Genomic DNA, 19,681 nt, shown 5'->3' with positions numbered 1-19,681 from the left:
CTGCTACTGCTTTTGTTTGTCGTGACGTTCTACGTGACTCCTGCCAATGCTGTTAAAAGAAATTGCAAAGGTATGACTGTAACCACTAAAGGGAAATTAAAAAAAAAAAAAAATTCTTATACACTTAACATATACTCATTGTTAGCCACAAAAGCACATTCTACTTTCTTATGCTATCCTCCAGAGGAAAATGGTTGGGAATGCTAACATATTTTCAGTGATCTGCTGATACACCACATTTCTGCTTATACTGTCTTTGGTGAAAGTTGGACCTGGTTTATTTAATTGGAAAAAGAGCACATTTTTAGGAAGGTTGAGCTTCAGTGAGGGAACATCACTGTAACCATATAAAAATAAGCAGAGGGACGCCTGGGTGGCTCAGTTGGTTGGAGGACTGCCTTTGGCTCAGGTCATGATCTCAGAGTCCCAGGATCGAGTCCCGCATCCGGCTCCCAGCTCTATGGGGAGTCTGCTTCTCTCTCTGACCTTCTCTTTGCTCATGCTCTCTCTCACTGTCTCTCTCTCAAATAAATAAATAAAATCTTTAAAAAAAATAAAAATGAGCAGGAATAATACAGAGGGAATTATTTTCTCAGTCTCTTAGGAAAAATATTAGATACCTATTTATTAATCATTTCGAAGATGATTTTTAAGTGTTCTAGACACACACTTTATATAGTATGTTTGTGAGTTTCCATGAAATTTAAAATGATACAATATAATGCATTAAAAGACAATATGAATACGTAGTGTTGTGTGGAAAGTAAGCTGTCCATAGAACATTTGGATTTAAATGCTAACATTTTTTCTCTCTTCCACTTTGAAAGTACTTGATTCTCTCACTTTGCATTTAGTGCTGTCCCTCACTTCCAGAACCAATGATTACCCAATGCTCTCTGTAGTTTAATCACCCGGGCTTCTGAGGAACAAGTCCAAATCCCCAGGGGCTGCTTTGGTTCACTTGACAGATCTTTTCCACAGAGAACTGAAGCCCTCACTTGTCCTCTAAGCTAGTAGTTGAGTTCTCTGATTCAGGATTTCCTGTTTGTAACTCGGGCCTCACCCGAGTCTGAAGGAAAGGGTTTTTCATGCATCAGTTTTCATCCAGTCAAACCCAGACCCTGCTGTTACCCCCAAGAAATCATCAGTCTCCCTCACCTTGCGTCCTTAGTCACAGACATAATGGCAGGCAGAACCTCCACTCCCCATAGCACTTTTTCCCAGGAAGACAGGAGTATCCCTTATAGAATCCATTCACTGAGTCCTTGAGATGCCCCCACAAATTTTAACATAATTTTACAGTGTACATACACTATGAAAACTATTTTAAGGTTGTTTCCTTAAAGGTTGAAAGATGAAAAACACAATATGATATGTTGGTAAATAACAGATTATGTAACGATTTCATCACTCTGTAAAATTAGGACACTATTTTGGGGGAAAAAACTGTCTCTAAAACCAAATGATGTCAACTCCATTGGAAAATCATACGACGTTTAAGATGTCAGGTTGTTGAATCATGGTGAGTCTTAATTAGAGAGAACTTGAGGGGTTGATGACAAAGAACTGTACACGGAGAAGCCATATGTCTCGGCCACGAAATGCAGACACGCGCCAGAGGACAAGGACACTTTTCCAGGAAAATCAGTTTCTGCTGCTGGAGGTTGGCTCTTCTTTGAACCAGGAGAGAATCTACTGGTGAATAAAGAGAACTGATACAGAAACAAAGCAGCAGAAATGGATAAAACACACTTCTATGAAGCATCATAGAACAGAATGGAATTAAAAACAGAACAATAACTTCTAATACATGAAACTTGGGGGATTTCCCTTGCTCCTTCCTTTTCCCTTCTCCTTTCCTCTTTTGCATTCACATATGTGGAATTATTATTCATTTATTTATCTATCTATCTATCTACACTCTTCATGCATGATACTTGTTATAAACTCAATCGTGGTACCCCCCGAAATTTGTATTTTGAAGCTCTAACCCACAGTGTGACTGCATTTGGAAATAGAGTCTTTAAGGATGTAATGAAGTTTAAATGATGTCATAAAGTTGAGGTCTTCATCTGAGAAGATTAATGTCTTTGTAAAAAGAGACACCAGACAGAGCTCACTCTCTCTCTCCCTCTCTCTGTCTCTACAGAGGAAAGGCCCTGTAAGTACACAGTGAAGTGAGCCAGGAAGAAGGCTCTCACCAGAACCCAAATGTGTTGACACCCTGATTCAGAAATCCAGTCTCCAGAACGGAGAGAAAATAAATGTTTGTGGGTTTTAGTCACTACATCTGTTATTTCTTGTTATTACGGAATGAGCTGAGACAATACCTGCTTTGTCATATAGCCAAACCGGGCAAGATGACAGAAGTCATTTGGACTAAAGATATTATATTTAAGAAAAGTAGATTTGAAATGTTTTTGTGGAATGCACAATATGTGTATACATATTTGTAATATGATATATAGAGAGTTGACAATGATGTGTATATTTAGCACATTATCAAAAATATGTCTGGAATTCCAGAGAAAATTAGGGACTAGAGGGAGAGGTATGGCTAAGGTTGTAAGGGTAAGTGAACATGAAGTGGAACCCAACTAAAATGCAGGTGTGTAAAGGGTTTTCTCACACCTGTGTTTCTTTCCAGGTAGGTCTAGAAGCCTAGTACTGACTTAGGGCCTAGATAATGGATATGAAGGACTAGCTAGTTATATTTAATGTGCTATTTCAAGTTCAAAACACCTTTGCATGCCTGGACTCAGTCTATGGACATTGTGCAGGCATAATGTTATTTCATGTTATTATTTCTTCTTCCCCTGTTATCCAAAAGTAGAGCGTTCCTATGATAACTTTGATAAACCAAAGTGGCATAAAGCGAAGAAGTAGTCATCATTAATTTAAATGGAAAACGTTTTGGGCATTTCCAGACCCTCAAAAATAACCTCTCTTAGATTTCATTTAGTTTTGTTTTTCTGATATTTTAGAACACATCTTGCTAACGGATGCACAAAATCAATGAAGATAAAGCTCAGATGCTCGCAAAGTTCCAAACTCTGGGGGCTTGAAGTTGAGATGTTGAGTGTAGTTGCCGTGGAAGGCGCTGGGGCGCCACTCCCGCGGTTGGGTTAATGCGGCCTCTGTACCTGTTCCCCTGGGAAACAAAGACCCAACGCTGTTTTTGCTTTTAATCTTTTTTTGGTGAAACTAAAAATCCTCTTCTGGTTTCTCTCAGTTAACAAAAGCAGGTACTGATGTAGCGAAAGAACATAGCATGAACTTTCAAACAGAGGGGACTGCCTGTGTTTAGACTGATAAATTATTCCTGCTTTAACAGGCTCTACAACCTGGTTGGGCTCAGCGACTAGTGGATTAAAAACAATTCACTCAGAGATTATGGACTCTGAAAAACAATCTGAGGGGTTTGAAGCGGCGGGGGGTGGGAGGTTGGGGTACCAGGTGGTGGGTATTATAAAGGGCACGGATTGCATGGAGCACTGGGTATGGTGAAAAAATAATGAATACTGTTTTTCTGAAAATAAATAAATTAATTTAATTTTAAAAAATTTAAAAATAAAAAAAATAAAAAAAAAAATCACTCAGGACCTTTGCCCAGGCTCCCCTGAAACCAAGCTTCCTCACACAAGTCTTAATGGTTCATAATCTAAGACAAAAAAATGTCCTGTCCCATGGAGAAAGGGCTGGGGCTCTCTCCTCTCCCTTGCTCACTCTCCCTCCTGTTACTCCTTTTCCCTTAAAACCTCACAGGTTCCTCTTAGGAGACCCAGGAAGGATTTTCAGTGCGCTGACCTCCTGTAACCAATTCCCCAAGTCATCGGGCTGGGTGATGGAAGTCGAGTCTTGGCTAATTTCTCTACCTTTCTCAAGTTTGTATTCTCACAATGTCTCCTATTTTGACGCAACAGAATGGATATAATAGAAACAATTTGTGAATGTTACTGCCCTGAATACAATGATCCCATCTTCCACCTAATCATGTAGATATTCTTACCACTTGCATCTGTAACAAAACATTCTCCTCAAATGTTTATCCATTAGCATTCAGTTCCTACTTTGTCTCCAAGAATGCTTCATTATCACTGTAATTCTTTAGTAACTGAAATTTACCTAAAGGAACTGACGTTTATCCAAAGGTTTTCATTTTGTTACTGGAGTCTGCTTGGAGAGAGGAGACTTTCATGAAGATTAAAGTTCTAACTGTATCCTTGTAGCTAAATGTGGAGTACCTGCCATTATACCTAGGGTTTAATGCTTGCGGAGTGGCCAGAGTGCTCTGAAGGAGCCACTGCTCTACATAATTTTCAGTGGACATGACAATTCTTGGCAATCCACTCACAATCCTATAAAAACAGAATTGCCCTTTTTCATTGATGATCATACTAGATACCTATTTTTCCCATGACTGAAATTCTACTGTTTGCTGAACTACTATCAGCACAAATCATTTTGCCATCCTCAGGCTAAACCCCTCATTCCCACATTTACATCTTAGGGAAATCACTGCTATTCTCTTACTCTTCTGTAGCGGTGAACGCAATGGTGAGAAAGCTTCAGGAAACTTCCATTTACAGTGCTTATTTTTACATAATGTTATCACGATTTCTGTTGGCAAATTAATGTCAAAATCAGAGCATAGGCAACAATTATGGAAGTCAAATCATTTATTTCCAAGACATATGATGCCTTTTAGTAATTAACAAGGTTTTCTTTTTTTTTTTTAAAGATTTTATTTATTTATTTGACAGACAGAGATCACAAGTAGGCAGAGAGGCAGGAAGAGAGAGAGGAGGAAGCAGGCTCCCTGCTGAGCAGAGAGCCCAATGCGGGGCTCGATCCCAGGATCCCGAGACCACGACCTGAGCCGAAGGCAGCGGCTTAACCCACTGAGCCACCCAGGCGTCCCCAAACAAGGTTTTCTTTTAAAGCTGTAACAGTAAAGCATTTTATCTTAGTGCTATTTCAAAGGGCTCATAGAGACAATTGAGTTTATCAAATAGGAAAACAAGATCAGAACATAAATGATTTATTTTTATACTTTAATTAAATAATGTTACATAAAATGTAGTAATTATAAAAACAAACATCTCTGTTGCACCAGAGTACATTTAATACAATTTTCTTTTATATAGATTGTATAGTTTAACAAATGGTATATTTATTGTATGAAATGTGGTATGAAATGGTATGAAAAGTGAAATACAGTGTCTGTATATTTCTGTATTCATTTTCTGTTGCTGTGTAACAATTACCACAAATTTGGTGGGCTCAAATAGGTTCATTATCGCATTTTCCATGGATCAGGAATCCAGCCTGTTTCCAGTGGGCTCACCCTCTGGTCTCATGAGGCTGAACTTAGTGAGTCAGCTGGTGGTATAAGCAAATCTCAGCTTAGTCCTTTTGAAGGTACCTGTCACAGCAGATAGCAGGATGATGACTCTGCCAGTCACTTTTCTACAGTTGATACAAAAGACTCACTGATCTTCAGTTTCTCCAGTTTTTACCATTGTAAGGACAGGAGCAATATTTCCAAGTTCTTTCCATGTGGGAGCTGAAACAGGAAGTCCTAAGAGCTATATGGAATTATTTTTTAACACTGTTCTACCTCCTAAGCTATTTTTTACCATAACATCATCTGGCTTTAGATAATGACTAAAAATTATGTTAACTTTTTGCAATCTGTTTTTAAGAGGCTTAAATATTTCTGATGATTTCTGGTGTGGTGGAGCATTCTCTTCCTTTATTGCTAAGAAAACCACAAAGACTTAATATTATCTGTTGTTTAATAAAATGCCATAGGAAAATGCAGCCCATTAAGGGGAGCTCAGCTTCAAATAGTTTTGTAAAGATAGAGGAAACTAAGAAATGAAATATGTTGAAGTGGAAATGGGTGGGGTCAATAATTGTAGCTTTGGGTATATTATATATTCTTACAAAAATTATATGAAAAAATAATATCTGGAATACTTAACCGTACTGATTGAGTATGAGTGTTATAAATAAGTGATATGACAAAAGAGTTGTGGAAAATAATATGCCGAAGGGATTAATTATGGAATACATTTATTTCCAAACTAGGGGGAAATGGAAGTAAGACAGTAGCAATGAATGAGTAGTTCTTTAGACAATCACCCATCAGTTGTTTTATTTTTTGTTGAGAAGAAAGATTAGAGCTATGAAAAATGCACAAATTGTCATCAGTATTGAAAGAGATAAAGAGAAATATAAAGTGAATTAATGAAAGGAAATGGCTATGTTGAATAATAAGAACACATGTAATGTTTAAGTTTTACCAAATTTTAAGACAAGCAACCAGAAGTTATTTTATCTATAATATTTGAAAACAGAGTTTTAAAATATATTTGACAATATGTTGCTGGAAACATTTCTTTGTAGACACATTAAATTATATGTGTGTAAATTATATCACTTTTTAAAACAAAATATATTCTTATTTTAAGATGTTTGTTGGTATTGCCATTTTCCCTAATTCATTTCTCCTTTGTTTCCAAGTAATTATGCTATGTCATTCAGTGTTGAAAGAAACCATTCCATTTATTTCAGAAAACTATAGTCTGAGTGCAAACCTTGGTAGGATAAAATAATGATCCTTTGCATAAATCTTGAACAAATCTTCAGCAAATTCTACATCCATCATGATTGAAATGGAGAAGTTACATCTTCAGGTCATACTACCAGCGCTGTATCACAGGATGGGAGAATTCCATGCTGGAGAGAAGGATCAGTTTTGCACTAATGTTATTTGGTATTGCTGACCCACAGTAATAAAAACAAAACAAACAAACAAAAAAAGCACACTAACCTTTATTGATTTTTTAAAAAAATTCTTCTATATTTACAACAAATAGATTCCATTTGTATGCCCTCTTGGGCTGCCATAATGCAACAATGCAGACTGGTTGGGCAGGGGGTCACGGGGGGAGGGGTTCTTAAATAATAGAAGTTTATTTTCTCACAATTTTCAAGGCTGGAAAGAAATTCTCTTGGTTTCTCCTGAAGCCTATCTCCTTTGTTTGCCTCCTGCTATGCCCTTTCCTCTGTGTGTGTGCATCTGTGCTAGTTCCCTCTCTTCTTACAAGAACACAAATCATCCTGTACAATTAGAGACCCATCCTTATGACCTCATTTAGTCTTGGTTCTGTCTTTAAATGCCCCATCTCCAGCTGTAACTGTATTTGGGGATAGGGTTCAACATCTGAATTTTGGGAGGACATAACTCAGTCCGTAGCACCCTTATTGACTAACCTGCTCACCCTAGATTCCCCCCGTCCAGCAGGCCATGGCATAATTGTGAGTTGTTGATTTTTCTCCCCAAGCAAATCTGCAGGTTGCATTTCTGAGGAAGATCCCTGTTCCAGAGACAACACTAGGTGTGGTCGATCCTATTTTTGTCTGTGATTGTTTCTTCTCTTCCTGCCTTTGCCATGGCTCATTTCCCTACCCCACTGACGTGAGTCTTGGCCACGTTATCTTGCTCAGTGGATGTGGGATGAAGTTACAATTGCCAGTTCCAAACTAAGACTGTAGGAGGCACATGTTTCTGCTTCTCTCTCCACACTCCTGCCGCTGACCATGAGAAGGCCTTCCCCTGGGTGACTAATGCTCTTTCAGCCTGAATCTTGGGATGGTAAGTCCTATAAATAAGTGTGAGTAAGTCTGAAACACACCCACAGACTGAAGCAAACCTACCTCAGCCAATCCACTGAACTAAGGAAAAGAAAAATTATTTGTAAGACACTGACACTTGTGGTCTCTTCATTATGAGCATTATCACAGAAAAAAAGCTAAGCCAAAGGTCCTTATATATGCTGCCACTCTCCCTAAACCTCACCGTGAGATCTCTGCAGCAGGAGCTTACAGTATTAAGTGCCTGTGACTGCTGTAACAAATTACCACGGACTCTGTCATTTAAAACAGAGAAAATTCATTATCTTAGAAAAGTCAGAAGTCCAACGTTAGCCACAGTAGGTTAAAAATAAGATGTCAGCACGACCCCATTTGTTTCTGGATGCTCGTTCTTTGTCCTGGTGCCTCACCTTTCCCAGCACTGGAAGCTGCACAGTTCCTTGGTTCATGGTCAGAAATAGAGGGTCCTGTCCTGCTCATGCTGTGCTCTGCTGGCCGGCTCTTCTATTGCCTTCTTCCATGTTTAAGAGCTCAAGGGATGAGGTTGGCCCATCGACATAATCCAGGTAATTTTATTCTAAGGTGAGCTCATTCAAAAATTTCAAGTATCTGGAATTGATTTTCTCTGTTATGTGACAGAAACATTGGACTTATTGCTTAGGATTGCAATTCTGTGCTCTGTGAGAGACTGTTTCGGGTGTCTCTCCAGTTCTTGGTGGCCTCTGGTCTTCCATGTTTTGTGGAAGGTATTCATCTGCGTGCCTTCACCTCCTCTTCCCTCCATAGGTATCCATCCATCCATGAGCCTTTTTTTATAAGGACATGATCATATTGAATTAAGATATAACCTAGTATCCTCATCTTAACACAATAGTCTACACAGAACCTATTTCTAAATAGGGCCATATTCACAGATACAAGGAGTTGGGAATTAACATCTTTTGGGAGAACAGAAATCAATCTGTAGCACATATTCACAGGTATAATACCATTGAGACACAGATCTCTTTGGAGGTGATCCTCTTCCCTCACCGTGAGTTATTTTGACTACCCAGAAGACATCTGAGACACAGGAAAGAAGCATTCTAGTAAAATATATAGGTAAATAGTAGTCATAATGAGTATTCTTTCTTTTCCTTCTTTTGTCTTTCTTTCTTTCTTTTTTTTTTTTTTTTTTTTGAACATGTCTTTACATGTTCCATCTTGGTCTCCTTTATACTAAAGAGATCATGTATGCTCTAAAGGATGCTTTGCAGGTCAAGAGTTTACTAAGAACTTTCAGTTGCCATGCTTTTCCTGAGTGTACTATAGAAATGGTGTGGATAAACAAGTGGGAAATTCCAGGAAAATTAATTTCAGAAAATACTAGTAGAACCTCTGTTTTTGTTGTCTGTCCTCCATTCTCCTCAGGTGACCCCTTCAAAGGTTCTTCTTTCATTATATGAAGGCTATCAATAATCTGTTTGTTTGTCTGTTTATGAATTTTTTTTGGAGGTTGTTTTTAGTTTGTCGACTACCACAAATATTAAAATATCTAAGTTCCATTGCATGTATTAAGAAGAACATAATTATATTTTCTATATGAATTGCCTAGGTGGATATGATATTTAAGAGGAAGTATTAAGTACTGGAGTTGCTACATCTACTTTTCAGCCTCAGGAATCCTTCAATTGAAATACGGTAAAATCTATTTAATCTAAGTAAGCCCTGTTTCAGCAAATATAATTTCTCTGTTTCTGAGATAGTGAAATATATATGTAATTAATCCACTATCCTTTCAAGACCAATAAAAATTGAGCAATAAAATATAATCTGATTGTGCCATTAGCAAAATGAATTTTTTATTATCTGTTAGCAACAAAATAATAAATTATTTTTCAACAGCTTTTTAATGAGATGGAAGATAATCAAGGGTTGCAATAAAGTGCTGTAGTATCCAATTTGAATGATCATTCTGTTTCCTGTGAAAAATGAAGTCTTCCCATCTTTCTTTGGAATTATAAAACCATTTAATATTTGTGAAAAATCACAAGATCACTTGATAAGAAACGAATACAACAATATCCACTCTTCACTACTATCCTAAACAACTCTGGTAGTTTAATCACTTAAATGAACATTGTTAATTTTATTGAGGCACAGACAGATTTAGTTGTTGATTAATGCACTTGGTCTATTAATAATATCTTATTATTTGATTTTATGTTCTCAGCATACCTTTTATTTCTTCATATTTGTATACATATATATGCATAGGCATACATACAGAAAGTCAGTGGGGATGAAGAGGAAAATTTTATAAATACGTGTTTTTATCCATGTTTATAAATGGTCAATTGTCAAATATCTCCATCATAAAGTACATTTACTCACAATTTCATTATCACTATGAGACCATTCTCCTAAAGTTGTGCTTTAAATAATTCTACTTTCAAGAGTTTTATCCATGCTTTTCTACTAGGCTTTCCTGAATAGTATTTTGCAAAACTACAGTGGGCTTTAATGTATTTTAATTTTTTATTTCACTAAAAGCAGATTCCCCCTTCTCTACAGAATCACTTAAATGGAATTTGCCACAGTCAATCAGGTAAGTCAGGCAAGGGTAGAGCTGCTTTATGAAGTAAGGATGTTGGCCTGGAAGTAGCACCATTGAACATCAAGGCACCACAGACTATAGCTTCAAAATCACTCTCACAGTGAAAAACTGGGGGGGGCTTTGGAACTAACATTTCCTATTCTCAGATGTGGAATAAGTGGTCCTGCACTTCTATGCCCTAAGCAGGTTAACTCCTTTTCCTACATCTATAAACAAAGATAAAACTATGATGCTTTTCCAACTGTTTCCATCAATACTTTGAAATATTATAATGACCTTACCACTGAGTTTCAAAATGAGTTTCTTTTAAACATCTACAAGGTAATAGACAAACAGCTCAAACTCAAATGTGGCCAACCCTGAACCGAACTCTACTGTTCTTCATAACCCACTTTATTTTCAGTTGACTTCTCTTCCTATAAGCAATATTTTATTAAATGTCTCTAAGTATTACTCCCACCCCATCAAGCAGAAAAACAAGAATATCCATCCATGAGGGGCATCCAAGTGGCTCAGTCCGTTAGACATCCCACTCTTGATTTTGGATTAGGTTATGACCTCAGGGTCCAGAGATCGAGTCCCACGAAGAGCTCCCCACTCAGTGGGGAGTCTGCCTGAGATTCTCTCCCTCTTCCTCTGCCACTCCCCCCTCTCTTTCTCAAATAAATAAATAAAATCTTAAAAAAAAAGAATATCCATCACAATATCCAGTTTTTTTAAGTCCCATTGCTAATAAATTCCAAAACTTTCTTTAGTCTCATCTTGCCCATCTTTTGGAACTGCTGTAATCAATCTTGCAACCTCTTGTAGATGTATTGTGCAAATAATCCCCCAGCATCTCTCCATGCATCTACCCACACAAATATGAATAAGATCAAGCTGCTCCATTACATTATTTTACATAATTTTCTATTGCACATGAGTTAAAACCCATCCCCTTATAATATGTACAAAGTTTTTTGTTTTCTATTTCATGTAAATAACTACAGCTTTATTTTACCCAACTGGAAGCTTGCTTTTCATGACCAAATACATGATGAAACTGTGACACGTTTATTCTGCTTTGCAATCTGATTTTTCCTCAAGTAGCCATGTTTCCAATGACCTGAGGAGGTCTTGATGATGTCTGCAAAACCCACACTAAATCTGACCATGCTAGCTTTCTTGGATTTGACTTCCCCAGAAGTAGACTCTGAGAAAAGGATAAGCTTGGCTGATTTACTTAGAGTATGAGCTCAGGAAGCATGGAGAAGGGAATGGAGAAGTGAAACAGAGAAAGAAACGAATCACAGATGCATCATTAGAAGGTATGTTATTGAGCCAATTACAGGTATATGAAAACTGGAGAGAGAACAATTAAACAATGGGGCCAAGATTACTAGTAGGTAAAAAGAGTACATTTTTAAAAAATATTCTATTTATTTATTTAAGAGAGAGAGACAGAAACACAGAAAGAGCATGAGCAAGAGGTAGAGGAAGAGGGAGAAGCATATTCTCTGCTGAGCAAGGGGCCCTATATAGGACTCAATCCCGGGACCCTGGGATCACGACCTGAGCTGAAGGCAGATGCTCAAACCACTGAGACACCCACATGCCCAAGGGTGCAAAATTTAAATCAGGGGTTCATAATTTAATTTTTGGTGATTAATTATGCCATTTGGGGCCTGATTAAGTGCTATTTGTGAAGCTGGGAATACTAAAAATTAAAAAAAAAATAAAACCTCTATCTTGTGAATATCAGAGTATCCTACAGTAATGTTTTTTGAAACCAGTTACGAAATTAGATATGCCGTATGGGTGACATCCTGCAATTAATTATAACATTGTGCATTGACAGGTTTTATTCCTATTTCACCATCTAGTGATCACAGAGAAAGTCACTAGAAAAAAAATGTGCAACTTAAGGATAGACCCTCCATTACTTAAAAGATACTTCTTAAAGGATCTACTCTTAAAAATAGAATTATTCATCAACCATGGTACTGTCGTCTTATTTTTACCCTTTCCATATACTCATGTTTTATTACTCACTTTTAAACATCCTGTTCTTAATCTTGTCATTATAAATTCCAAGTTCCCTGCCAACTTCAGTTCAAATGTTTGCATGAAATTATTTTAGTGAAAGAAATGATTCTGGTAAAGAACAGTATTATTCATTCATGTATTTATTCATCCACTCATTGATCCCAGGACTATGTATCGGGCACCGTATTGGTTTTTCAGGGACAAAAGATAATTAAGCCATAATCCATGCCTTAAAGATGTCAGATGCTAATAATAATAGTAAAAAGAAGACACTACCAGAAAATAGCACCTTATATTACATTACGAGAAATGTAATATAAGGGATGTTCTAATTGCTTGACAGGACCTGAGATGCTGCTGTGCCTAGAAGGATGAATTAGCCAGACAGACAAGGAGAACAGTTTTGGTCCAGAAAATGTGAATAGTGTGAAAAGACAAGAGAGCATGACAAAGAATATGCAGTACAGGGCAAAGCAGGTATTTGTGTTGTTTAAATTGTAAAGGGCAGAGAAATAGAGCAACAGCAGATGCTGTAGAGAACAAAATAGAGGCTAGAGGAAATGCCAAGATATGGTCAGCACCAGTAATAAATGTGAATATTCTCAAATCATCCGAGTTCATTATCACTTCAGAACTGTGTGTCCCAAATGTGCATGTCTAATTTCTGTTTAAGCACTTGATATGACAATGTGTTAACATTTATATTCTGCAACAGTGGATAGGCAAAGAGTAAAAACAAGCATGATGCCTATTCATTTTTCAGACATAGTGAATTGCAAAAGCATGATCAAAAGTCTTAATTTCTGAATTAAACACTAGTTTTCCTGTTTTAAAGAATATTTAAATCATTAAAATTTTTCCTTCAAAGAAAACTGTTAATTGGATCCATTTCAGAATTACACATAAGGTCTGTATTCAACAAAACTAGAAACCTTATCTACAATATTAGTTCTGTTACCAGAATAGGGATGACCTCATGATGATGCTCATTATTCAGAGAACAGAGATGAAGATGACTCTTCCAGAGCAAAATAATGATTTTGCCACCAAATCATCTGGGCCCTAACTGTTTGTACTGTTTGTGTCTCCAGCTCCACTTTTATGATCATTTCAACATCCACACAGATTATGGATTGCATCTCCTGATCCGGTCGTTCTTGTCCCTGCTACTTTTCAACAATCTTTTCTTGCCACCATCCTGTCTGGTGAGCTCACACGTCTTCATGCCTCCATTCCTCATGTGCATTATTTGAGGATACACAGTTATCTTCAAGGCAAGGAGCAGGAAGAAGTCAGTCTGCATCACCTTGTCTGGACCAGAAGTCTGCACTTGGCTCCTGAGGATAAACAGCTCCTTTCTCATCTGCCACCAATATTTCCTTTTTGAAAAAAAAAAAAAATAGATTATTCAAAACACAATATCAAAATATCTCCCATTTTGGGGAAAATAAACAAAAGCCTAGGACCTTCAGCCATGGTCATATTTCTTGGCTCCTTTTCACTGTAAAATTCCTGAGGATTTCTCTGTGTCTGGAAGCCTCACCCACCATTGCCCATTTTCTTCTCATTTCCCTGAAACTAGATATTTATTCCAGTGTGTGATAAGAACACATTCCATGGAAACTTTTTTTCAGAAAAAGATTTTACTTATTTATTTGAGAAAGAGTACATGGGGCGGGGGGAGTCAGAGGGATGCAGACTCCCTGCTGAGCTGGGAGCCTAATGCCGGACTAGATCCTGGGACTCTAGGAGCATGACTTGAGCTGAAGGTGGTCTCTTAAGGAACTGAACCACCCAGGTGCTCTCCACTGAAGCTGTTCTCACTGAAGTCACAAGTGATGGCCATTTTCAATAAATCCATTTCTTTATTTTTAATCTTTATCTTTGTTTCTCAGCCCCATTGGCCATGATTAATGTTTCCTTCCTGCTAGCATCTAGGATACCACACTGCCGATTTTCCACAGAAACCAGGAGTGTCTCATTTTAAGTCCCTTGGCTGACTCTCCATTCCCTTCCATCAACTCCAAAATCTGGAGTGCCCCAGAATGTATTTCTTGGTTCCTTGTTTTTCAAAAATGATTTCTTGCTCCAGAGGCGATGCTGTTCTCATCCATCATTTAAATGCTAGTGATTGCCATATTCCTGTCTCTAGCTTCCACTTCTCTGAATTTCAAACTTCTGTGTCTGATTGCCTGATGGGATTTTTACCTTAGAATTCTAGTAAGGAGCTTAAAATTAACATGCACAAAGCTGAACTCTTAATTCACTGTCATTAACATACCCCCCAACCCTCATTTTCCTCTTCTGAATAGATAACATCACTGGATGATGAAGCCTAAATTCTTGACTCCTTCTTCCCCCCTTCATAATCAACACTCAATTCTCAGATTGGTGCACAGCCCACAAAAGCAAAAACAGACACATGTTGCAACAAACTAAAAAAAAACTTTTGTATTGAAGAGACAACCTATAGAATAAGAGAAAATGTGCAGACCACATATCTAATGAGGGGTTAATATGTAAAATACATAAAAAACTCAAAGAACTTGATAGCAAGAACCACATGACCCATTTTTTTTTTTTTAACTTTAAGTGAACAAAGCCCTCAGACCAATCTCAAAAGAGAAGACATACAAAAGGCTCACAGGTATATAAAAAAGTGCTCAGCATCACTCACTATCAGGGAAATGCTAGTCAAAACTACAGTGAGATCTCACCCCACACCTAATACAGAGCCTGGCATCTAAAAGACAAGGGATAACAAGGATTGGTGAGGGTGTGGAGAAAAGGGAACACTTGCCCACTGTTGGTAGGAATGTAAAGTTGTACAGTTACTAGAGAAAACAATAAATAATATAGGTTCCTCAGAAAATGAAAAATAGAAACTCTGAGCAATGAAGAAAAATGTGACTATATTATATATTTGAAATTTGTTGAGTGTGAAGAAAAATGTGACTGTATTATATATTTGAAATTTGTTGAGTGTAGATATGTGTTCTCACCTCAACAAATGGTAACTATATAAGGTTTAGATATGTTAGTAACTTAATTGTAGTAATCATCTCACAAAGTATATGAATATTAAAACATTTTGTACACCTTAGACGTACATGACTGTAATTTATCAATTATGTGTCAATAAAAGTAAAAACCAACATGAAAAATAACTTCCCAGATGACTCAAGCATACATTTCACCTCTCTAGCCAAGTTGCCTTTCTGCTTTTAGCTGAAAAATTCAAACTCATTCTCAACTGTGTAAATGGTATACCCATGCCCCAACAGTGATATGTTGGCTGGCATCACATAGCTTCCCTTCTACTTCCCAGCCAGCCCAGGAACGCCTCTCCTACAAACTAATAATCTGCAGTCTGGGAGCAGATTCTTCATTCATGACTGACAGAGAAATACCAAAGACTACTTCAAGATGGGACTAACCGGGGGGTTCACTTTCTGTAACTGAGTTTCCCTATGGAGTTGGGTTGAAGCTACTTTCTAGCCATCCTCACACTTTCTCATAGCTGCTTCCCCTCCCTTATCTTGTTTCCCTCACTTCCCTTTTCTCTCCATGGAATGAGAATCCTCATTGAGGGCTTCTCTTCTCAGGAAACCACTTTAAGTCACCTCAAGAGGAAGTCTCTGTACTTGCTCTTTGTATCCTTGCTAGGGATGCTCTTTCCACAGATTCTTACAGCTTCTCTCTTATTTGTTCAAGTCCTTCCTCAAACATCACCTACTGACAGTTGCACTTATGAGTATTTATATATACCTCTTTCTTCCCTCCTACAAACTTTATTACTCAGCTTCTGTGGTTCATAGAACTTTATATTATGTATTCATACTATATATTGATTTGAGCATTTGTATCTTCCCTACTGGAACACAACCTAAGTGAGGGTATGGTTTACCTCTGTACTGTTGGCGGTATTGTCATCTTTGTCATCTCAGTGTCATCAGGTGTGCTTAAAACATAGTAATGAAAACAAAAATAAAACATAGTAATGAATGAATAAATACTTGCTGAATGAACAAAACAATGGATGGATTTTAATTTGATTTTTAGGAAGCCAGGAAGAGCAACAATCAATGGCAATTGGTTTATTGCATGTTCTTAAGCTGGCATTTTGGGATTTCTGTAAATATTCCTACAGGTTGAATCTACTGAGTGATGATAGGTTATATGCTACTGAGCAATCCTGATAATTCTATTCCATCATGAATGAGGGAACTCTCATCATAAGTCAACATCTCATCAACTCTGTCAACAAATTAGGCATGCATTGGTACATTTAAATACTGATTACTTTCCATAATATGGACATTATGCTAGACATTGGGATACAAAGACATATACACACACTGTACAGGATCGTAGTGTAATGATGAAGACAAAATGTGTTCCCATGCTTAGATTCCATTGTGATGGCTATTAAGAGAAGTGGCCACAGTTGAGTGTAACACACTGTGCTTGGGTTTAAAGGGAAAAGAATAGGACAAGAGTCAGGGAAGACTTCATATTAGTAATACAGGAATAAATACTTGAAAAGAAGGTTTCCAAGCATACAAGGAAGAAAGGATGAAGGAACAGCAAGTCAAATCATAGTGACATAAAAAGGATGATAAGTTCAGAGAAGCTCAAGTAGCTTAATACGGACAGAATCTAGGGTAAAATTAATAAAGTGTCAATAAGTGAGACCATAAAGTGGGCATATTTTCAACAAGTCAGAGAGTTTTGGTTTTGCCTAGTGGTTATGGAGAGTTATGGAGGGTTTCCACTAAGAATGGTTTAGATCTTTCTTCTTAAAATGACAACTTTAGGAGCAATAAGGAATTTGGATGAGATTTATGAGGAATTAAAAATAACAATTGCCTCTCTATATTCCAGATAAAAGATTTTAATGCTCTCAACTAAAAGCATTTGTAACACAGAGAGAAGGATTCATTAAAGAACAATTTTGGAGACGCGTTAATGTAACTTTGAAAGCATTTGGTTGTGGGTGAGGGAAGCAGTGAATGCCACAGATGGTTAAGTATATCCAGATAGTCTATTGTTTAATTAAAAAAATTGAATAGCAGAAAAAAAATATTAAAGAGAAGTAGGATAATCCAATCCGTCATTGCAATTACACTCTTCATGATGCCTGACCATATGTATTCAAGGTAAGTGAAGGTCCAGTGGTTTTCATCAAGTCTTCAAAAATTTAATCCTTACATATTCATTCAGATCTTGTTCCTTAGACTCAAAAATTTTGAGAACTTATTACCCTGATCTTCATGTTTTGTCTTGAGGTTGTATACTGGTATGAATAATTAGGGAAGGACTTGACATTTGTCATTTTGATAGCATCATAGAAGTCTCAACTCATGAATGCCTATTTTCCACATTTGTGCCTCTCTCAGAAATGCAGTAAGTTAGCACTTTTCCAGTCTTACATCTCTGCATACTGATGTTTGCTTCTGATTACATTAGGCATCCAGACAGCTGGGAGCTCCTCCTTCTCCTCCAACTGGGTGCCTGTAGCAACAAGAATGCTGGTCTCTGGAATATCAGTTATAAACGCAGTGCAGTCAGTTAAAGAGTCAAAGAGCTACTGAAGGTGACAACCTAAACAATGAATCTTAGTATTCTTTGGCCTATTAGCACAGTTTGTAAAGTTTATAAAATATGTATTTGAAAAAATGTATATATTTGATAGGATAGATAACGATATAGGATATATAAATATTTGATAGGACAGATAGGATTGATAGGGTTATCAAATATATATATTTAAGGATACTTTAAGGATACGTCCAGGCTAGAGTAAAATTACCCTTAAAAATATTGTTTTAAGTATGCATAAAATTAAGTGTACCTTCTCAACCATTTTTGAGTGTACAACTCAGTGGTAATAAGTACATTTATTTTGTTGGGCCAACACCACCCCATCCATCTCCAGAACTTTTTCATCTTCTCTAACAAAGTCTGAACTCATTAATAGCTATGCCATCTCTTCTCCCCTATCCTCTGGCAACTACAATGCTACTATCTGCTTCTATGAATTTGACTACTCTAAGAACTCTATGTAAGTAAAATCAGACAGCGTGTGTCTTTTTGTGGTTGGCTTATTGCACTTAACATAATGTCCTCAAAATCTTCCATATGGAAACATGTGTCAGAATTTTCTTCCCTTTTAAGGGAAGGGAATGTATACTTGGGTTGCTTCTAACTTAACTATTTTGAATACTGCTTCTATAACGTGGACATACATCCACTTGACTTCCTGACTTCAATTTTTTTGAGTATATACGTCAAAGTAAGACTGCTGGATTATTTGGTAATTCCGTGCTTAATTTTTTGAAGAGCTGCCATACTGTTTTCCACAGCAGACACAGCGTTTTACATCTGCACCAGCAATGCACTAGGATTTCAATTTCTTTATATCCTCACCAATATTTTCACTTTTTAAAAATGATAACCATCTTAATGTGTATGTGAATGCCTTTTTAAAAAATATTTTATTTATTTATTTGAGAAAGAGAGAAAAAGCACAAGCAGGGGGAATGGTAGAAGGAGAGGGAGAAGTAGATTTCCTGCTGAGCAGGGAACCCGGCATGGGGCTGGATCCCAGGACCCTTGGACCTGAGCTGAAGGACGACACTTAACCCACTGAGCCACCTTTTAGGCACCATAAAGGTGCCTTTCTGTGAATGCCTTTTAAGCAAAGGTTGGTCTAAGCAGTCCTAGAAGCAAAGTAACTGTCATGCTACTAATGATAAAATATTTTGGTAACTTAGACTGCCAACTCCAAGCTTAAGAAGTCTCATTATCTGTAGCAAATTTTGTAATAGGGAATGGGGTGTATTTCAAGGGTCTCATGGTTATTAAAGTCATGGATGAGGTTTATTACAGCAGACACATGATTTAAAGAAAGCAGGGAAAATATATACATGGGACATGGCAGAAGGGTCCTTCACAGGCTTCTAAAGCCTCCTTTCTGTAAGGACCACATGACACACTTTTCTCTCCAGCCTCAAACAGCAAAGGCACATGCAAGTTCTCTCTTCTGAGCACAGCTCATTCACATCTTAAGATCTATAAGTCTTAAATAGATCTATTCAGGTAACTACATGACCAGCCATTGTGCAGCCTTCAAACTAGACACTAAGTGTATATCATGAATATTCCTGTTTTAACAGTGCTGATAGCCTGGTACCTCTAGACCCACTGTCTCAAGCATATGGAATAACATCTGTAATCCATGATTATGTGAATATTCCTGGTGTTGAATTGTTAGAATTTGACTCATGATTGTTTCTGTGACTCCAGAGATAAAGGATGAGTAAAACAGAACTGCTGTTTTCACACAGACTGTGAATATATAGATAAAGGAACGTGTGAGTATATAAGTATATATAT

The sequence above is a fragment of the Mustela nivalis genome, assembly GCF_964662115.1.
Source record: "Mustela nivalis genome assembly, chromosome: 14".
Taxonomy (NCBI): Eukaryota; Metazoa; Chordata; class Mammalia; order Carnivora; family Mustelidae; genus Mustela; species Mustela nivalis.
Note: the sequence above shows the minus strand (reverse complement) of the source record.